Source organism: Cyanistes caeruleus, chromosome 23 (assembly GCF_971803275.1).
Source record: "Cyanistes caeruleus chromosome 23, bCyaCae1.hap1.1, whole genome shotgun sequence".
NCBI lineage: Eukaryota > Metazoa > Chordata > Aves > Passeriformes > Paridae > Cyanistes > Cyanistes caeruleus.
Window position 1 is genome coordinate 3,702,628 of NC_141723.1, and position 19,767 is coordinate 3,722,394.

The 19,767-nt window shown below is 45.2% G+C and overlaps 1 long non-coding RNA gene across 1 annotated transcript; it reads left to right on the plus strand.

Annotated features, from left to right (window-relative positions):
• The first annotated feature begins 873 nt into the window (after positions 1-873).
• LOC111939400 (uncharacterized) lies at positions 874-18,532 on the plus strand. The gene is made up of 4 exons (XR_002869258.2): positions 874-1,225; positions 4,545-4,618; positions 9,638-9,685; positions 17,845-18,532. It is a non-coding gene; the product is annotated as an uncharacterized LOC111939400 (long non-coding RNA).
• Positions 18,533-19,767: the final 1,235 nt, after the last annotated feature.

The window sequence follows — 19,767 nt, forward strand, 5'->3', positions numbered from 1 at the left end:
CAGCTCTGTGGGTAAAAGCAGTGCGCTGCAAAATGTGAAAGCCAGCACATCTCACCCTGCTCATTGCCAGGTTTGAAGTGGGGACTGAGACCTCTCACCCAGAGCCAGATGGAAAACGAGGATCTGCATCCAACAATTCACAGATCCACAAAGCAACCACCTTGTGCTTTTTAGCGATGGTTTGTGATTCAGGACATTTATCTGGATCATTTGGGCAGATTTTGCCTTCTATAAACCATGATGGCTTTTGCCTGGGGACAAATGCTAGAAATGCAAATGAGAGAAGTGTTTGGCAGTGAAGCAGCCAGTAACCTGCTCCACACGGGGTATTTATTTACCCTGACACATCTGCCTGCTGGAGGATGGCTCTGTGGCCGAGGAGATGAGCTAGGAACATCTCTGTGGACAATTCCATGGCTCAGGATTTACAGAGGATTTGCTGCTGGCAAACCCCCTGTGTGGAGCTGCCAAGCTCAAAGGGAAAATTCAATGTTAAGGTTCTGTGGCCAAAATTCCATTAAGTCTGTCTGCTGAAGGGCTTTTTTTTCCTGTGAGTTATAAAGCAAGGATGAGGAGAATTGTAAAAAAAAGGAAAAATCTCTTGTTTTTCAGCAGAAGGTGGTTGGACAGTTTGAATCCTCCTTGTTAGCTGGGGTCACTTGTCACGACAAAATTTGTGTTTTGTCATTTGGTTGCACCGAAATGGTCCTGGGAACAGAACCCAGATGTGAACCCAGGCTGAATTTCTGGGCAAGGGCTGCTCCACAACCAAATCCTGCCCCTGGCTTGGCAAGACGTGGCTTGTGCTGAGAGGAACATACCTTTGGGATTGTCACGTGTGCTCCTGGTGTGTCACAACAGCCACAGCTGGGCCCTGCTGAGGGGAAAATGAGCTAGAATTGTGCTGGTTCCTAAAGATCCATCTAGAAACAGAACTTCTCCATCCTTCTGGATTATTGTCTCACATTTATCCACTGGAATTAAGACCTATGCGTGGGAAAAGACATCCAGGAGAGTGTTTGGATGTTATTTAGCACAGGGAGGCCGCATTTCTGAACTGGTAGGGGCTGATCCCAGGGCTCAGAGTGTCAAATCCCCTCAGGTTTCCAGGTAAAAGTGTGGATGCACTGCCTCTACCTGAGGAGCTTTGCAGTGCTGCTTTCCCATCTCGGATGAAGCAGGACGAGCACGGGAGCTGGAAGGACTTGAAGCCGCAGAGAGGACGGTAAATCGATGCCGAATTTTGCTAAAGTTCGCTCGGGTTTTGTTTAAACCCGCTTCAATTGGAAGGATTTTTAAATAAACCTGTTTTTCTCGGCTGTGGAGCGGGCTGGCTGCAGCTCCCGGCTGCGGGACGGGAGAGGGCGCAAGAATCTCTGCGCTCAGCCTTCCACAGCCAAGCCCTGAAAAATTCCCCAAAAATTCCCCAAATGGCCCAGGAATGAGCCCGAGTGTGCCCTGGGGTCCCGGCACATCCCTGCCACCTCCCCGGCAGTGCTGGAGCAGCACGGGGGGAAGGTGGAGCTGTGGCAGCCAGGCTCCAGGATGATGAGAAAATGAGGATTTTTCAGCCTTTCTGGAGAAGAAACCAGGGGTGACCTGGTTGTGACCTTCCCGTGCCCTCAAGAGAATTTCTGCAATGCTCTGGAGTGACAGGACAAGGGGGAGCGGCTTCAAACTGAAAGGCAGGAGGTTTAGATGGGATATTGGGAATAAATTCTTCCCTGTGAGGGTGGCACAGGGTGCCCAGAGCAGCTGTGACAATGGAATTTGTGGGATAGGAGATGGGAAATGGCCTCAGAGACAGGGAAATGCCTTCCAGGAATGTGCTCCCATGACATCAGGTCTGTGGGTGCCAAATTTTACCTTTTTTTCTCCTTAATTTAACCCAAAGATGTTAAACCGTAATTCAGAGGCCATAAGTAATGAGTCAAGCACCTGTAAAAACCTCCCAGGAGCCAAATTAAGACAAAGCTTAAGTGGTATTTGGACAGTGGTAATTTAGACATTGGCTGTAAACCACTCCTTGTCTGAGCATCCACCTCCTGAGAGGGGAAATTGCACATCCTGCTTTAGTGCTGCTCATGGAGCTCGTGAAAACCTGAATTTCTGGGCTTTTTTCCCCTCCTCATTTTTCCATTATTTTTAATCAAAATGAGCAGGAAATGCTGATGAGTAGAGGGGTTCATTCCCAGCTTTTAAGCTGGCATTTGAGATGCTGAACTGTGTTATGATCTCACTATAAATGCCACCATGACTTGGTGTCTCTGGCACAGCCACCACAGCTTTGGGTCATTTCAGGACAAGGTTTTGATTTTCCAGAAGGATTTGGCCTTTCCCTCAGCCTTTTGAAGCTGAGGTGGATTCTGAACACCCACAAAGAGATGGGAACTCAGCATTTCATATCTATATATTTCCACACAAGCTTTATTTCTTCCCATCACCTGAAGAAAAGCTGGTGAATCCTGGGGGAAGTGACTTGTTTTTCACCTCTAGCCCTTGTTTGCTGAGGGTTTTTGGGTTTCTGCAGCAATATTGGTCACTTTTTGACATGGACAGCTCATTCCAAACCTTTTCATGTAAACCATCAAAAAGGCTGTCTTTAATTTATAGATCAGGGTGTGCTGAGCTCGCTGCTGCCTGCCCAAAGAGAGTTCAAAAATCAGAATTTACACATTTCTTGTTAGAGGGAATATCACTGAGAATCAATTTTCTGTCGATGTTTTCTGTCTGTGAGGAAGAAAAACAAATCACAAGCGAGTCACAGCATCCAGGACTGTTTTACTCTTCTTAATATTTTATCTTCCTGCTTCCTCATGCTCCTAAGTATGAAGCATTACTGGATTCATATTGCTTTAAAAAACAGTAAAGAAAATTGATTTTCCTCCTTGTAACTTCCTGAGGCTGCCAGGAGCAGCCAGGACTAGAAATTGATGCAAAAATACAGAACTTCTTTCTTTAAACACGGTGATATTCCCAACATTTCATGATTTATAGGAAATTTTAAATTCCATTCTTTCAAACAGCTGCTGTCTTGATGCTTTGATCATTCTCAGGTGAAAAAAAGAAAAATTTCCTTTTAAAAGATTAAAATTTTTATTTTAAAATTAAAATTAAATCTGAAATTAAAATTAACTTTTTAAAAAAATATTTTAAAATATAATATCTTGATGTGCAGGATGAGGAACTCCCAGAGCCAGCCTGTGGTCTGCAGTCAGAATCTGCTGCTCCAGAACACACCCAGCCCCATTCCTGACAGGCATCACAGCCTGGAGAGTGCCAGAGGCAGGAATTCTTTGGGATGCAATCAGGAAAATGGGATGGTTAAAAGAGGGATGTGAGTTTGGGCTTCTGTGCAGCTGAATTTGCACACACAGGAAGAGAAAAAGGGGTTTTTTTCAGGGGTGTGTTGACCCCGAAGCACCTCTGCAAATCCAGGGGAGGAAGTGGCCAGGCTTGTAAAAGCCCTGGTATGTGTGATGTGTCCTGAGCCATCACAGCACCACGGAACCCTGGAACCCCTGGGGTTAAAGGGACCTTCAAGCTCATCCCGTTCCACCCCTGCCCTGTGCAGGAACACCTCCCCTGTCCCAGGCTGCTCCCAGCCCCTGCTGCTGGAACACCTGCTCTACAAACAGCTGCTGGTGATCTGCAAATGTCCACTCTGCCTGAAAGCCACATCCATTTTTCACCAAAAACCACTTTGAGCAGGCAGGAATTCATTCCCAAATTCACGTGGAGCCAAACTGAGCCTTATTTGGCAAAGGTTTGCTTGGGAAATCTCCGTCCCGTGGCTTTTTTTGGGGTGTTTTTGTGACGGAAAGCAGGTCAGCGCAGCAATGTGACTGCACAAACAATTGCCAGCTGCTTCAGCAGGACGAGACCTGCAGGATAATTCCCCCTGGAAGGTGGCTGAGGTGCCACAGCCAGATGTTTACCAGCTGCATGACCTGGAAAGGGATTAGACCTGACTCAGTTGGTTGGATGTGGGTCAGCCCAGCAGCATCCCCCGTCCTGCCGTGTCACCCCGCTGAACTTGTCACTTTGGCAGGGCACAGGTGGCCAGGGTTTCAGCTGGGAATGCCAAAATCCTGGCTCACAGCTTGCAACAGCTGCTGGCAGAGCCAGGCAGGGCTTTAGTCACGGCTTGCCGAGGCTGGGGCTGGCCCAGGGGTGGCTCGTGGCTCCCGGAGCTGCCGGAGCTGGCACAGCCTCACCTCTGCCACCCCCAGCCCTGGCACTGCCAGCTCTGCAGGAGGAAGCAGAGTTAAAATGGCAGGGGTTGAAAAGGGTGTTGAGAGCTGTGGGTTTTGGTGGCTCAGTGGGAGAACGAAGCGAGCCACGTTTGGGAATGACTGGTTTAAAGCTATTTTTGCGTTTTTGACTTCCCAGAAAAGTGGGTGGATTCTGTGGAGGTGCTCCCGGAACAGGCAGCTTGGAAAAGAATCTATGGAAGCATTTCAAGAGAAGTCTGCTTCCCCCTTTTCTTTCATTCTGCTAATTTATTTTTTAATATTTCTCATTTCCATGCATTATCATCACAGTGGAATTCTGTTGGCTGCTTGCAAGGAAAGGAAGGAAAACATTCTCCACTCAGTTCCTCACACCTTCTGAAAAGGTATTTCAGACAATCTGTATGTGTTTTATCTTTCATTTGTATTTTCTCCTGAAACCCCACCGTCTAGAAACTCTAGAAATTCTATCTCTAGAAATGGCACGTTTGTGCTCTTGAGTAAAATTCAGAGAAGGCTCCAGGGGTCAGAGAAAATGGCCTTGAAATAGCTCAAAGTGTTTCACAACCAGGCTGTGATCTGAGCTTGCAAATAGCATTTTCCCTGTGGAATCTGAGGATCACAGGGGTTTGTTGCACAGCTCAGTGTGCAATCCTGCCTGCACTCGAGCTCAGAGAGAATACTTGGGGTCAAGAAAAACTTGTTTCATGTTTGTCAAAGCCGTGGAGGGGCTGGGCAGGTCTCCATGGTCATCTCATCCAAAGGTGCCACAGCATCCTTTCCCCCAGTCTGGGGATGGACATCAACAATTAAAGGTAAAATGAGGATGTGGAGGAAGGGCTGGTGCCATAAGAGTGAGAGTAAGAAATTCACAGTGTGAAAAATGGGGTTCACACATTTTTTATAGAATATAAAAGTTTAATAAAAAGAAAATTAGTAGATAATAAAGTCAAGTATACAGATACAGCTGGGTATCTCTGCATTCACCTCACTGACAAAGGGTTGTCCCTTAAAAACAGAACCCTACTACATATCCATAAATTCTCATCCATATTCAGACATTCTTCTTGGGATTTTTTGTGTTCCTCTGTTTAATTTTTCCTTGCCCCCTTCCCAATAGATCAGTCTTATTGGCCTCACTGGGTTTTATGTCCTCCAATAACGGGTGCCATAAATTTTTCCTTTGGAGGGCTTGGAGGACTGCTTGTCTTCATCTGGACAAGATAATTTTAGGATGCAGGGGGGTCTCTGACTATTTTTATTTATTTTTTTTTAGTCTCTGGGTTAAACAAAAAGTAGTTTGTGCTTTAATATCATGTTATAGCCTAATGTATATATGTATTATACCACTATTTCTAAGTTTCATTAATAACAGGAATAAAAGAAACTATATTAATACAATAAAATTTTCTAATTTTATACATATAACATTCATCAAAATATTTGTGAAAAGCCAATAGGATATGCATTTATAACAACAGGGGAAAATCCTCCCCTGCCTCTGGAATTCCCAAACATTTTGGCTGGGCCAAACTCCTGCCTGGGTGCAGGAACCACCATGGACCAACTCCTGGCACTTAGGGGAGGAGGTTTTGGGTGCTCTGGGTGCCCAGAGGCAGAGCAGGAGGGATTAAGGCTGCCATTCCCTGGGAATGCCATTCCCAGGCCCCTGGAAGGTGGCAGAGGTGCCCCAGGCACCAGAGCCTGCCAGCCCTGCCCAGCAGTGCCATCCTGAACTGGCCCCATCCATGGGCAGTTTCCACCTCCTGCTCTCCACCTTGAGGCCCCTGGAGCTGCAGGAAAATCCAGCCTCACCTTTCCCCTCCTTTCCTCCTGGGAAAATGCCCTTGACTGTGATTTACACCGGGTATTGTTTGAGTGCTGCTGAGAACCAGTCCAACCGCCCACTCCATGCACACCAGAATAAAGTTTAGTAAGAAATACCTAAAGCTCCAGGCTCGGGGCTTGGCTAGCAAAGAATTCCCTGATTTTCAGTCTGCCTGCCTTTGGAAGTGGCTCAGGATAGCGTGGATAATGTTTTGTAAAGCTCTTCTACCCACAAAGAATGCAAAATTTTTAGCTGCAATATGTGCTTCAGTGTTTCCCAGCCTTGTTTTAGTGAAGCATTTTGTGTTGAGCAGCCCTGAAATGTGGAATGGAAAAGGTTAGCTGGCTTTAGATGTTCCCTGCAGCTCTTTGTTCTATAAGTCATGTCTGTTGGATCTGTTTTTACTGTGCTCAGCTCGGGGAATGTCACAGGGTTTTATTTTCATGGTTTTAAAAAAAGCATTTTTAAATGCCCTTAGTGAGTGAGAAGGAACATCTGTGTTAGGATTGGGGTTCTTTTCATCAGTAAAGTGAAGAGGAATTGGCAGAGGAGGTTGGGAGCATCATCTGCAGTCTGCAGATGGAGAAAAGGGTCATGGAGAGTGATCTGTGCAGGATCAGCCAGGAAATCTGGTTGAGAATTGTGTCCTGTCCATGTGTGATCCTCAGCAGGAGGATCCAGTGAAAGGATGAGCCCTGACTCTCCTTGCCTGATTTCTGTGTGTCCCTTGCCCTCTTAATTTGCTAAAGAGCTACAGAACAGGAGCACAGAGCTGCCTGGGATGGGATGCAGCTCATCTAATTTAACTCTGCACTCATCACTCCTCCTGCCTTTGTAGCCAAGAGGAAGAAAGCAGCACCTCCAGCCAGCAGTTTCTCAGCGTGGCAGGCAGAGATGAGATGATAATTACCCCGTGGAGGCATTTATCCTCTGCCTGGATAAAGGGAGAACACTCCAGATGAAAGAGCTGCTCTCAGGGCAGGCAGACATCGCCTGTCCTGAGGCACAAATGCACAGGGATGAGTCCAGACGACATTGTTTCAATATTAAAGTGAGATTTGATTTGGTGTTTGTGCTCAGACGTGTCTGAGCCAGCCCCAAACGGAGGCATGCGTGCTCCTTGGGCTTCCTGGGAACACATTTTTCTGGGAATTAAGTTCGTGCTGGTCACACTGATTTGCTGCAGAAATACTTGCAGTTAATGCTGACTTCTACTGAAAGAGGATCTGGCAAATCCCATCAAGTTTTGCTCCAAGAGTCAAATATTTTGAATGCATCTAGGGTGAGATGATTTGTGGAAAAGCTAAGGCTGAATGAGAGGCTCCCTGTGTGTCACCAAATCCATCTCAGTGTGCGAAGTTTTTGTGATGAGTAAGTGACCCTGTTGGGAGCTGTGAGCCAAAATAGAATCCCAGGCTGGTTTGGCATGGAAGGGACCTTAAAAATTATCTTATCCCAGTATCTCTCCACTATCCCAGGCTGCTCCAGCCTGGCCTTGGACACTGCCAGGGATGGGGCAGCCACAGCTGCTCTGGGCAGCCTTTCCCAGGGCCTCAGCACCCTCACAGGGAGGAATTTCTTCTGAATATCCAACTCAACCTGCCCTCCTTCAGCTTAAGGCTTTTGGCTAGAGGGAGAACAGAGTTCTTTTGGGGGTGGGTCTGACCTGAGTGATTCCCAGTGCAGGAGGTTCCTCTCCTGCCACCAGCACCAGCTGCTCTGTGGCTTTGGAGCTGGAAGAGAGCAGACAGAAGAGAACCAAATTACAGGAGATACTCTGAGCTTAATAAGGACAAGGACTGTGAGGTGCAAAAGATGTTTATGTTCTTGATAACCCTGGGAAAATATGGAAAAAGCAGGGGGAAACTGAATTATCCTGTCCAATGAGCTTCCTTGTGTCTGTTTGCCTGTCCTGCAGAGCTCCCACGCCACACGAGCGCAGTGTTCGGCCTGGATGCTTTTTGGCCGCCAATTTGGGTGATTATTGATAAACTCTGAGTGCAGAGCCATCCCAGGGCAGTGCCAGGGTGCTGGGGATGTGACAGGGCAGGGCCAGCTGGGTGCTGGCGGGGATGGAGCTGCAGCTGGAAGCAGCACGGGTTAATCAGCCCCGGCAGTAATTGGTGTTTGCACAGCACTCTGCAAATATGAAAGCCATGCTGAAATGCAAATGATAAATAGGCTGGCGCCCAGCCTGCCCCTGGAGCTTGGCCTCTCTGCTAATGAGGCAGGCAGGCATTTGGGATGAGTGGGAAATAACGGTGTTGGATCAAATATGTGACTTGGGGTCTGTCTGGATGGGCTCATCCCCCTCCAAAGGCGGCCGAGCTCAGAAAACCCTGAGGAGAGGATTGTGCAGCACTTTGGGATCTGACCCCACAGAGTGCCCAAAAGCCATGGAAAAGCCTGTGATTTATTCCATGTGAGCTCCTGTGTCGTGAGGGTTTGCACTGTTTGAGTTTTCACCCTTGGTGCCGACATCCATTTAATTTTGGGGGCATGCACAGCTCAGTTACTGACCCAGGGATTTATTGGGCACAAACCAGGCGCTTCTCAGCAATAATAAACTCCAATTTTATCTCCTTGTGATTGTTTGAAATTGCAGAGCAGCACAGAGAGTGTGGTGGGATGACTAAAAAACATCCAAAATGTGTATTATTATTATTATTATTATTATTATTATTATTATTATTATTATTATTATTGTTGTTGTTGTTGTTGTTGTTGTTGTTGTTAATGTTGTTAATGTTGTATATGATATATGATATATGATATATGATATATGGTATATGATATATGATATATGATATACGATATACTATATATTATATATGATATATGATATATGATATATGATATATGATATATGGTATATGATATATGATATATGATATATATTATATATTATATATTTTTTATTATTTTATTTTATTTTATTTTATTTTATTTTATTTTATTTTACTTTATAATTATTCCTCTCTCCTATGAAAACTGTAATCACAGCAAATTAAAATACATGAGGTAGTGCCTTCCTCCTTGGAAAGGAAGTCAGATACTTCAATACTTCATGTGCACAGAATGATACTTTCAATTTAGCTGTTTCAGAACCCTGAATTTTGACACTACTTGGCACTGGCTCCCCAACATGCAGGAGTTAAAGCTGCTGCATCATTTGGAAGTAGATTACTCTTTAACATGATAAATTTCAAGATTAATAATTTCAGAAGTTTCTGGCCATCCATTCAAGAGAACAGCTCCTGGGAACAATGTCTGGTTTTATCAGGTTATTGCACAAAATCAGCATTGCTGTCTTGCACCCCAAAGGATTTTATTCACCTACTGAAGTGATGCTACAAAATGAGCATAATTTTACCACCATGTGAAACCAAACAGCAGAAAGGAGGAATTATATGCAGTGCTAGCAGGAAACAAAGGCTGGAGCACAGCAGTGAAACAGTTTTGCGAAGTTCAGAAAAGGAAAAATGCACCATAAAGAAAATCGAGCTTAATAAATTACCAGTCCTGTGGGAATTATCTTGTACTCTGAGAAGTAATTCTGGGTGTTTCTTCTCATCAGGATGATGAATGGGCTGGTTCTGCCTAAGGGAGTGTGTTCAAGCACAAGGTAAGCATTAAAAATGAAATCTCCGTGTTTCTGCAGCTGCCCTTTGTGAAATTGGCCTCTCTGAGGAAGAGGCAGATATCAGGGTGCTTCCAAAGGAAGCTGGGCCAGTGAAATAAAGCAGTTTCATTTGGATCCATCAGAGAGAGCCATTATCCCTGGAGAACCCCTGGCTTATGCCAAACCATCTCAGCTACCTCAGGCACTGGATTGTGGGCTCAAAGAGGAGCCAGGAGCTTTCCAGCTCTCCAGCCTCCTGCAGGACAGGTCAGCAGTGGCCTCTGGGCTCACACAGACCCCAGCAGCCAGCAGAACCAGCTGGAAATCAGTTCCTGGCCACTCTTACACTCGAGAGTCCCTTTCCTGTTGGCCCTTGGAGGTGTCAGCTCCAAGGTTCTGGATCAGCACGTGCCTTCCTCTGGGGCTGAGTCAGAGGTTAAAGAGTTTCAGTCCAGTTTCTATTTTAGGTTGCTACACGTTGTTGGTCCCTCCTGAGAGGGGCTGGATCTCGTAGCTGATATCTCTGACCTCTCCAGTGATAATCTGTGGGGTGCAGGGTCAGAGTGAAAACTCAGCAGAGTAAAAATCCCAAGCTTGGACTGCAGCAAATGGATAAAGGCTGAGCAGTGCCGAGTTCCTGGGGGTCAGTGACTCCATTTCCTCAATTCCCATCTTTTTTTGGGGTGTTCTCACACTGCACTCCTGATATAATTTCTCTTTTTCAATTTTTAGGCTGTTAAACACTTTTCAGCTGGCAGAGAAATCACATGCAGGTGGTGTGACCCCACAAATGCTGCTGTGAGTTCAGAGATACATTTGCAGCCACAGCAAGCCTGAATATAGATTTGATTTTGTGCATTTTCCCTGAGTTTTTTGCTCCAGCAAAAGCCTGGGTGTGCTGTGCAGGAGAGGGAGCTTTCACTTTTGGATGCCACATCCCTGGTTGTGATGGATTCCTTTGGTTTTGTGAGTGTGTGGGGTTTGTTGCATTACAGAGCTTGTTTAGGGAGATAATCCACTTATCAGGCCAAGAACACCTTCTCTCCCTACCAGACAACAAATTAGTTCTTCCCTTTCTGAGGGAGATAAAAAGGGATGTCCTAACCCAGAGGAACAGGGCCATGCATGGGGCTGACAGGATCAGAAACAAAAGGAGAAGAAGAAAAAAGGAAACATTCTTCAACATTTGTTGAAGAATGGCTGCAAAATCTGAGTGATTTACTGCAGCAACCCATTCATCAGGGGAATTTGGCCTTGCCTCACTCTAATCTAAATTGAATCTAATTTAGATTCCAAGCAAGGGATGGGAATCCTTTCCTGAACCAAAACAAGCCTTGCCACCTCCTACCTTTTTCATTACTCATTCCTTAATTTGTTTGGGTTTGTTATGTAGGACAGTCAGGAAGAATAGCTTAAAGCTGTGAGTGCTGGGCTGGATCTGCTGTTATAATCTCTGCTTTGCTGCACATGGGCTTGATTTTTGATTCAGTTTTGATGCAGGATTGCTTCCATGCCTCTGCCTGGGGCGCCCAGGAAGTGGGGTGTGAACATCTTCCTTTATTTCTTGAGTGCTGAATTGCCTGGGGGAGACCACTGCAGCCTGGGGCTCAAACAGCTCCTGGTTTTTCATTAAAAATTTCATTAAAAATCAGCTCTGCTCATGCAGAAGCATCAGTCAGAACCATCAGGCAGAACCCTCCTGGAAAGAGGGACTGGAGGATGGCTCTCTGCACCTTTGGGGTGTCCTGCCTTCTGACCTACTTTCAGTTCTTGCTTTATAAGTCAATAAACAGCAAAACTTGGCCTCCCAGTCTGTGCATGTCTGGGGATGGCATCATCCCTTCCCCAGGGCTTGCCAGGGCTGCCAGCACCTGCCCTGGGGCTCAGGTGTGTGCCACAGGTTTTTTCTGAGCCTGTTTCTTGGGGAAAGATGAGATTTGGGCATTTTTTGGGCACTGATTCCAGCTGAGGCTTCCTGGAGCACATCAGGGCTGCCTTGGAGCATGGCCCAGACCATGGTGCTGCCTCCTAATTTTTGGATTCCATGCCTGATTCTCTGCTTCTCTGTGTCTTCCCTTCCTCCTTTTTGGAAATCCATCTCCCTTTTGAGGAGTTTGGCTCCCTGGGAATGCTCTGCTGCCTGCAGGGATCTCCTGTGACCCTGTGGGGACACGCTCCATGGCCTGGTCACTGTCTCAGCACCATAAATCCTGTCACACCCACAGACATCATTCCCATGAGAGTCATTTGTCTCCTACTGACTCTGAACAAAACCTTGGGCTGTGCAGGTGGTTAAACCCCAAGGATAAAGGGGTGGATTGCAAATTCAAGACTCGGGAAAAACCCTGCCTGCAAGCAGTGGGGGAGAAATGGGAAAATGGGAAAAACGAGCAGCTAAAAATGCATTTTTCCCAACAGGGATGTGAGAGTGGCTTGGATTTGGGGCTATCAGGATGAATCTGGAGAATTTGCTGGAAGAAAAAGCCAATTAGCAATTGCAGAAATTGCCAGAAAGGGTTCAACCTCCCCACTGGACCAGAGCATGCAGGTTCTGCTTTTGAAAACCTGACTGGCAGTGGTGTTTGTGCCATCCCTGCCCTGCTGCTCCTCTCTGTGCCCTATTTCAGAGCTGTTTGCCAGCTGCCTCCTGATGGAGAGCATTCCCAGCCACGTGAGGCAGGTGGGTGACAAAGCCCAGGCAGCTGGTGATGGAGCAGGGACTGTGGGAACGCTGCTTCCTCCCCACTTCCTACAGCTGCACCCAAAACAAGAACCTCCAGCACATGTCAGCAGCTCCAGGCAAAGGCTGGGGAGCTTTGTTGGGGTTGCAGGAGGAAATAAATTCCAGTGGAAGCCAAGGCTGGCTTTGACCTCATTAGAGGCGACCAAACAGCTCCTTTCCCCATGGAGCCTCTCCTGCTGCCGAGGTGAGTGCTGGGGGCTGCTGTTCCACGCCTCCAGGCACTTCTCCTGAGCAGGAATTCTGTCTTCTCCCACAGCCTGCTTTAGTCACATCTCTCTCCTGCTTTTTTCCCTCCTGAAGTTTCCTCTCAGCAGCTGCTCAGCTCTTGGATGCAGTTTGGCACGTCCAATCTGGTGCCACTGTCGTTTGGAGCTGAAAGGAATTTGCATTTTGGTGTTCGGGGAGATTTTTCAGGAGTGCAGAGCCACCCCATGAAATATGAGTTGGTGGAATTGAAACTGAACCATGTTTTTCAAATTCTTAGTAATTGCATTGAAGGGATCAGCATAAATTATTACTTTGTTAAGAAAGTGGTTTTTAATTAGCTGTAAACCAGCTGGAGATAAGGAATTATGAACTAGCAATGTTATCCTGCAGCTGGAGAGCTTTCCTGCTCTGATTTTTGGATTTCCATGGTTCAGTCTGAGATCTGCTGGGCCAGACAGGGCTGGGGTTTGGCTTGGACCCTTCCAAGTGAGCTGAGCTCTGCTTTTCCCTGGGACAGAGCTTCCATGGGGTCAGGAAATGCTGCCACTGCCAGAGTGAGCAGATCCCTGCGGTGGCAATGCCAAAACTTGTCCAAAACCAGGACAAGACAAGGAGGCAGCTCTTCCTCACAGCTTTGCCTGTCCTGTAGGAACCTCCTGAGGCAGAATTTTGGCATTGAGACTAAAATAACCCACAGGAGGATCTGTATTCTGCTGGAAATGCTCCTGGCTGCAGCTGGTCTTCCTGAAAAAAACATTCCTGTGTTTGGAATCGTGCCAGGGGCTCCCTGATCTTCCTGAAAAAAACATTCCTGTGTTTGGAATCGTGCCAGGGGCTCCCTGATCTTCCTGAAAAACCATTCCTGTGTTTGGAATCGTGCCAGGGGCTCCCTGATCTTCCTGAAAAACCTCAGCCTGTGTTTGGAATCACGCCATGGATTCCCAGACTTGGGGTCAGCCTTGCTCTGTTCCGTGCTGGGTGAGAGTTGTGGGAGGCCTTTCGAGCTGCCTGATGAGCATCTTCTGCTGGAAAAAAACCCTTAAATTAGCAGGACATGGAGTCAGCTTATAGAGAATTGTGGCTATTTGCATATTTAATAACTTGCAAATCATGGACTGCAGGTGATTTGATGCCTCAAGAGGGAAAATGGCATGGGAAGAGGACAAAAACCACAATGAAAAATACTGCCAAGAGGAAAGGTGATTTTAGTGCTGGAAGCCAGTCAGTCAAGGACCCTCTGAAGTTAAAAAGACAAAAGTTTTCAGGAGTTTAAAGCACCAAAGTGCTCCCTGCTGTGCGCTGGCTGCTCCAGGAGTGTGTTAGGAGGTGGGGAAGAGCCCGTAAAGCTCTGCCTAGAAAGGGAAATGAGGTGAGGAGGTTTTGCTGAGCAAGGTGAAGGAGGGAAGGGGCAGACTGCCATTGTTAAAGCATCCCTGGCGTGGTCATGGGGCAGCAATGAAGGAATGGGGGTCACTGCGGGGGTGGAGGTGCCATAAACTGGTCATTACAGCAGGAAATGGGAAGTGCAGGGCCCTCACCCCAAGCCCAGGTTTAATGTGTGGCCTTGAGCAAATCACCTCACCTTGATTTACCCCTGTTCCCACTCCTCCTCCTGGGAGGGAGGGTTTGACACTCTGTGGGTTCAGGAGATAAAGGGCTTTATTATTTTATGGATGGATGTGCACTCCAAGGAGGTGCAGCATTCACCCTCCTTGTATCTCTGTATCTCAAATTCAATATTTACAGACCCCCAGAGTAGCTGGGCAAGGAAAAAATCATCCTTAATACTCTTAATACTTAATACTCCTTATTCCAGCTGAGGAGCTCTCTGGCGTTTTAGGGGAAGCACATTTCTTTGTAAATTGAGATGAGCTTCCAGCTTTTCCTGAGGATGTGTGAAGTTTTATTGCTGCTGCCTCAGAAATGGCTTCATCCTTGTGCCTTCAGAGCGTGCACTAATGTGCTTTATTGCCTCAGTTCTCGCAGAAACAGCCAGTGTTGATGTTTATTTGTTTGCTGTTGCTCTGAGATGCTGGGAAAGGGTGGTGATGCCTGTGGTACGTGAGAAAAAGGCTTTTTATAGAGCACCTCACTGCTTGGGAAGTGCCATTCCTTGTTTGCAGCAGCATGGGAGGAGGAGGAGGAGGAAGGACTTTTGTCCAGGGGCAGGAAGCTGCCCTGTGTGGTGGAGCAGCTGGACAAGGGTTCCATGCAGGAGATGAGGACCTGGTCCTTGCCAGACAAACAGATCACTCCTAGTGCAGCTGGCTCAGCACATCTGGGATATATAGCTCATTGCTTGGCTCTTTTTGGGATGAAATTGCTGGCATAAATCTTATGTGTTTTATAGAAAAAAGACATTTTTTTCCTCTCCCCCTCAAAGGCTTTGCTCAAACACATTTGTGGCAAAAAGTGGGCACCCCCCTGGTTTCCTCACCATCCCTGAGGGTTCTGAGCTCTGCCTCCCACTGCTGATCCTGTGCAGAAAAACCTGATAATATAAAATATCGGGGGCTTTCCAATGAAAACCAGCAATCTTTGTAATCGAGGATTGCTTGCACTGCGTGAGGAAAGCCTGAATTAGGTGCTGTAGGTGTGCTGTGAGCACAGGAATGCTCAGAATTCAGTAACTGCTGCTGTGTAGTGCCACTGGAATGGGAATGGCTGCGTTTAGTGGGTCACACCACTGACCTTTCACTTGGTTCTTCCCGGGCATTTGTGGCCCTGTGGATGCTCCCGAGGTATCACTTGATATAAAACTTTTATCAGTGTGAATATATTTCATTGTGCTCTGACATCATCAGGTGGCTCCGTGTCAAAGCTCAGCTGTTATCGCTGGCTGATTGTGCCTGCACGAGGATCCTTCCGTGCTGAATCTACACAAATGGGGAAGAAAAAGAGGTTAGAGCCCAAATGGATTCTGGTTTGATAATTCAATTAATCACTAGGTTGGAAGGGACCTTTAAGATTTAAATGTATGCATTAGAATAAAGAAAATGTTATGAAAGTAACAGAAAGAGATAAAATTAATTCTTTCAGGAGAGCACAAACAAAAAACATTTTTTTCCTCTCCATTAGTAGGAATTTTTGCTCATAACAAAATCCTGCTGGGAGCATGGTGCTGATATTGTGCATTTCTCTGTGTGTCAGGGTGATCAGGACCGACCCTCACAGTGTCCCTTTGTCCTGGAGCACCTCCAGCACCAGAAGGAAACCCTGTTTTTCCAAAGTACCACCCAAAAAGGCGCTTTTGGTGCTGTTAATTTTGGGGCAGGGCAGGCACTCACAGCACCAGGAATGCTCCTGGATCCTTTGATTCATCCCCCACACATCGCTGGCAGCAGTTTTTAGTCCTGGCTGATTTTTAGTCTGGCTGGAGCTGCTGACCCGGTTCCAGCTGCCTCGGTGACCTCCAGGCGATTCCTGGCTCCTCTCTGCTGGGGGAACCGAGTCATTCCCCAGAAAACCATTCCTGCAGGGGAGCCAGGAGAGGACAGCCAGGCAAACACGTGCAGTTTTGGTACCAGGGCTCAGCTGGAGAGGAATATCTGCATCCCTTTTGCTTTTATTGTGCCGTGGAAATCTAATCCTGAAGGTTGCTCAGAGATGATGATGCAGCACTTAAGTCCTTTATGGCCAGATGCTTTTAGAATGTGTCAGAGCTGTTCTGTTGCAGGCATTTCTTGGCTTTGCCAAGCCAAGAAGCTCAAATCTTTGGCCTGAAAGGGGATAATTTGCATTTGCTCACTACATATTAATTTCTGCTGCTGATAAGCTGCCATGTGACACTTCAATGTTGATTTTTTCCTACATTTTTTTAGAATTTTTTAGAATTTCACTCCCAATTTGGTTATTTTATTTAAGAGCACCGATGTATTTCTGTAGCGTTTCACAGCAGCTGGGGAAAGGTGCGATGGGGACACCTCAGCTGCTTGGACATAAATTAAAGTGAGTTTTCCTAAAGAAATGAATTCCAGCTGAGGATGTCGGGCACGAAGCGAGCCCTCGGTTCGGGGTTTGGAGAGTTTGCTGTGGGTACCGGAGGAGGGTTTGGAGCAGCAGGAGGAGGCGGGGAGGCAGCTCCGTGTCCGGGCGGGGAGCGCAGCCCGGCCGGCCCCGGGGGCACAGCGCGACCTGCCGGGAATGCGGGAATTGAGTAAGAGAATTTGGGCTCAGATGGAAACCTACGGTGGACTAAATTCCTTTTATTATTTTTATTTTTTTTTCTAATTGCTTATTTGTTTAAAGTTAAAAATAATTAAATTTTAAATATAAATATTAAGTTAATATTATTAAATATTAATTATTAAATAAAGAAATAATTATTATATATTTTTATTTTAATTTTTATTTTAACTTCTAATTTTTTAAATTTTATTCTTAAATTTTCATCTTTTAATTTTTATCTTTTATATTTTATTTTTTATTTCTATTTTTTATTTTTAATTCTTATTTTTTATTTTTTATTTTTAATTTTTAATTTTTTAATTTTAATTTTTTTATTTTTCTTTTATTTTTCATTTTTTATTTTTCGTTTTTTATTTTTCATTTCTTGTTTTTCATTTTTTTTAATTTTTAATTTTTCTTTTTTCATTTTTTTAATTTTTCATTTTTTATTTTTCATTTCTTATTTTTCATTTTTTTAATTTTTAATTTTTAATTTTTAATTTTTCATTTTTCATTTTTCATTTTTTATTTTTCATTTTTCACGTTTCATTTTTCATTTTTCATTTTTTATTTTTCTTTTTTCAAGTGTTTTCATTTTTATTTTTTTAATTTTTTAAAATAAATTTTTAATAAATTTTAAATTTAAAAGTAAATTATTTAATTTATTAACTCTGTTAATGTTAATAAATCAACCACTAAAATAAACTGTAGCAGAATACCCAGCCAGGAGGAGGTGCCTGATTAGAGGCTGAAGTGCCAGCAAGGAATTCCCTTTGGAAAATTGGTGTTTTAGGGAAAGAAAATGATATTTTACAGATTCAATGTTCTGAGTAGCTTCTGCTATTTTACACAGCACTTTTAAATATGACCAGGGAGATGTTCCTCACTGACAGAAAACAAAAGACTTTTCAATTCTGTTGTATTTAAACTGGAAAACTTCCTCCTTCCTCCTCCTCCTCCCTACTCCTCCTTCCTCCTCCTTCCCTCTCCTTCCTCCTCCTCCTCTCTTCTGTCTAATTTATTACAAATGTGTTTGTCATTTCAGATGGAAGAGGCTGACAGTGTGCTACGAGGAGGTCAAAGCTGGGAATCCACAGATGGAGGGTGCAAAACACAGCCAAAACCCCAGCAAGTTTCTGGTTCACAATGGATTGTGAATAGAAGGAATAAGCAATAAGGGGCATCCTTAAAAACCCTCCACTGCAGTCTCCTGGTCTTTTAAGGGATGTGGGAATGATTTATGTCTGTGTTTACTGACAGCTGGGAGGAGATTCAGCTTTATTTCCTTTATTTATATTTAAGGAAAAGCAGGAGCCAAGGTAAGACAACAATTGCTGACCAAGCTTTCCTCCACTCACAATCCTCAAACAAAACACAGTCCTCACACAGAGCTACAATAATTGATGCACTTGTGTGTTTTACAAGCAGTGAGAATCCCAAAATGAAATGAGCAGCTGTGAATGAATTTGTGTGGCAACCTGACACGCTAATGGGTTTGCATCCAGCTCTGAGGTGAAGGAGAGGCTGAAAAGCAAATCTCTGCAAGTGCCACCTCATCGGGCTGGGATGGGGAAAGCAGCGCTTCAGTCCCAGCTCACAAAGGCTTCCCTCTGTGCACTGCTTCATTTCCTTGGCATCCATTCCCAGAAAAACGAGGTTCACATAATTTTTATAGAATTTAAAAGTTTAATAAAAAGACAATTAGGAGAAAAAATAAAGTATACAGATACAGCTGGGTGTCTCTGCATTCACCTTACTAACAAAGGATTGTCCCTTAAAAACAGAACCCTGCTACATATCCATAAATTCTCATACATATCCATAAATTCTCATACATATCCATAAATTCTCACATATTCATTCATTCTTCTTAGGATCTTTGGTGTTCTTCTGTTCAGTTTTCTCTTGCCCCCTTCCCAATAGATCAATCCTCTTGGTGCCATTGAGATTTACATTCCCTGATACCAGAAATGCAATAAATTCCTCCCCCCCAGAGTTCTGGTCACTGCTGTCTTCATCTGGATAAGATAATTCACAAATGCAGGAGTTCTCTAGCTATTTTTTTTTTCCTCAGTCTTTGGGTTATACAAACCAAAGCAGTTTTTATTTTAATACTATGCCATAGCCTAACATACATGTATTATACCACTATTTCTAAATTTCATCAGTAACAAAAATAAAGAAAACTATATTAATACAACAAAATTTCTCATTCTTGTACACACAACATTCATTTTAATATTTGTGAAAAGCCAACAATATAAAATGTATCTATAACACATTCCCAGGAAACAGTGCCCAAAAGCACCTGGAGTCACACCAGGAATTAGAATTCCCAGGATGGATACAACAGCACACCTCTAAATACGGCCTGGATTAAAGGTCTGGGGGCTAGAAAAAAAAGAAATGTTGATTTAATTGCTGACTGCAAGGTGCAGGGATGTGCTCCATGCTTTTCTTGGATGTGGAAAGGGGAATTTTCAGAGTGTGGCTGCTGTTCCAAGGAATCCCTGACCCTGCCAGGCCTCTGTGCGTGCGCAGGCTCTGCCTGACGTGAGGCTGCTCCTCCTTTGAGGAAGCATTTCCCCGGCTCTGGAAGGCAGGGATTGCTCTGGGAATGCTCACAGGGGCAGCCACTTCTCCGTCACAGAGGGAAGGGCTAAAATTCAGCTTTCTCTGTCCTGATGGAAAAACATCCCTGGGAGCCAAGGATAGATGGAGGGGGGTGAACACGCCGGTTTGGGCTGCGAGGGGAGGATGGCAGAGGAACTGTGGCGTGTGGGGCCTCGGGGGAAGCAGGAAGGGAGAGCAGTAAATCAAGGACAAGAAAGGTCCTGCAGGGTGTGTGTGACAGAAATGGCAGAGGCTGCTCAGCATGGAGAGGAGGTTTTGGGACTCGTGGGGATATTCACACTGTTAAAATGTGCACGATGGGGAGGTAGAATGGCAAAAAAAGCAAAGTAAAACA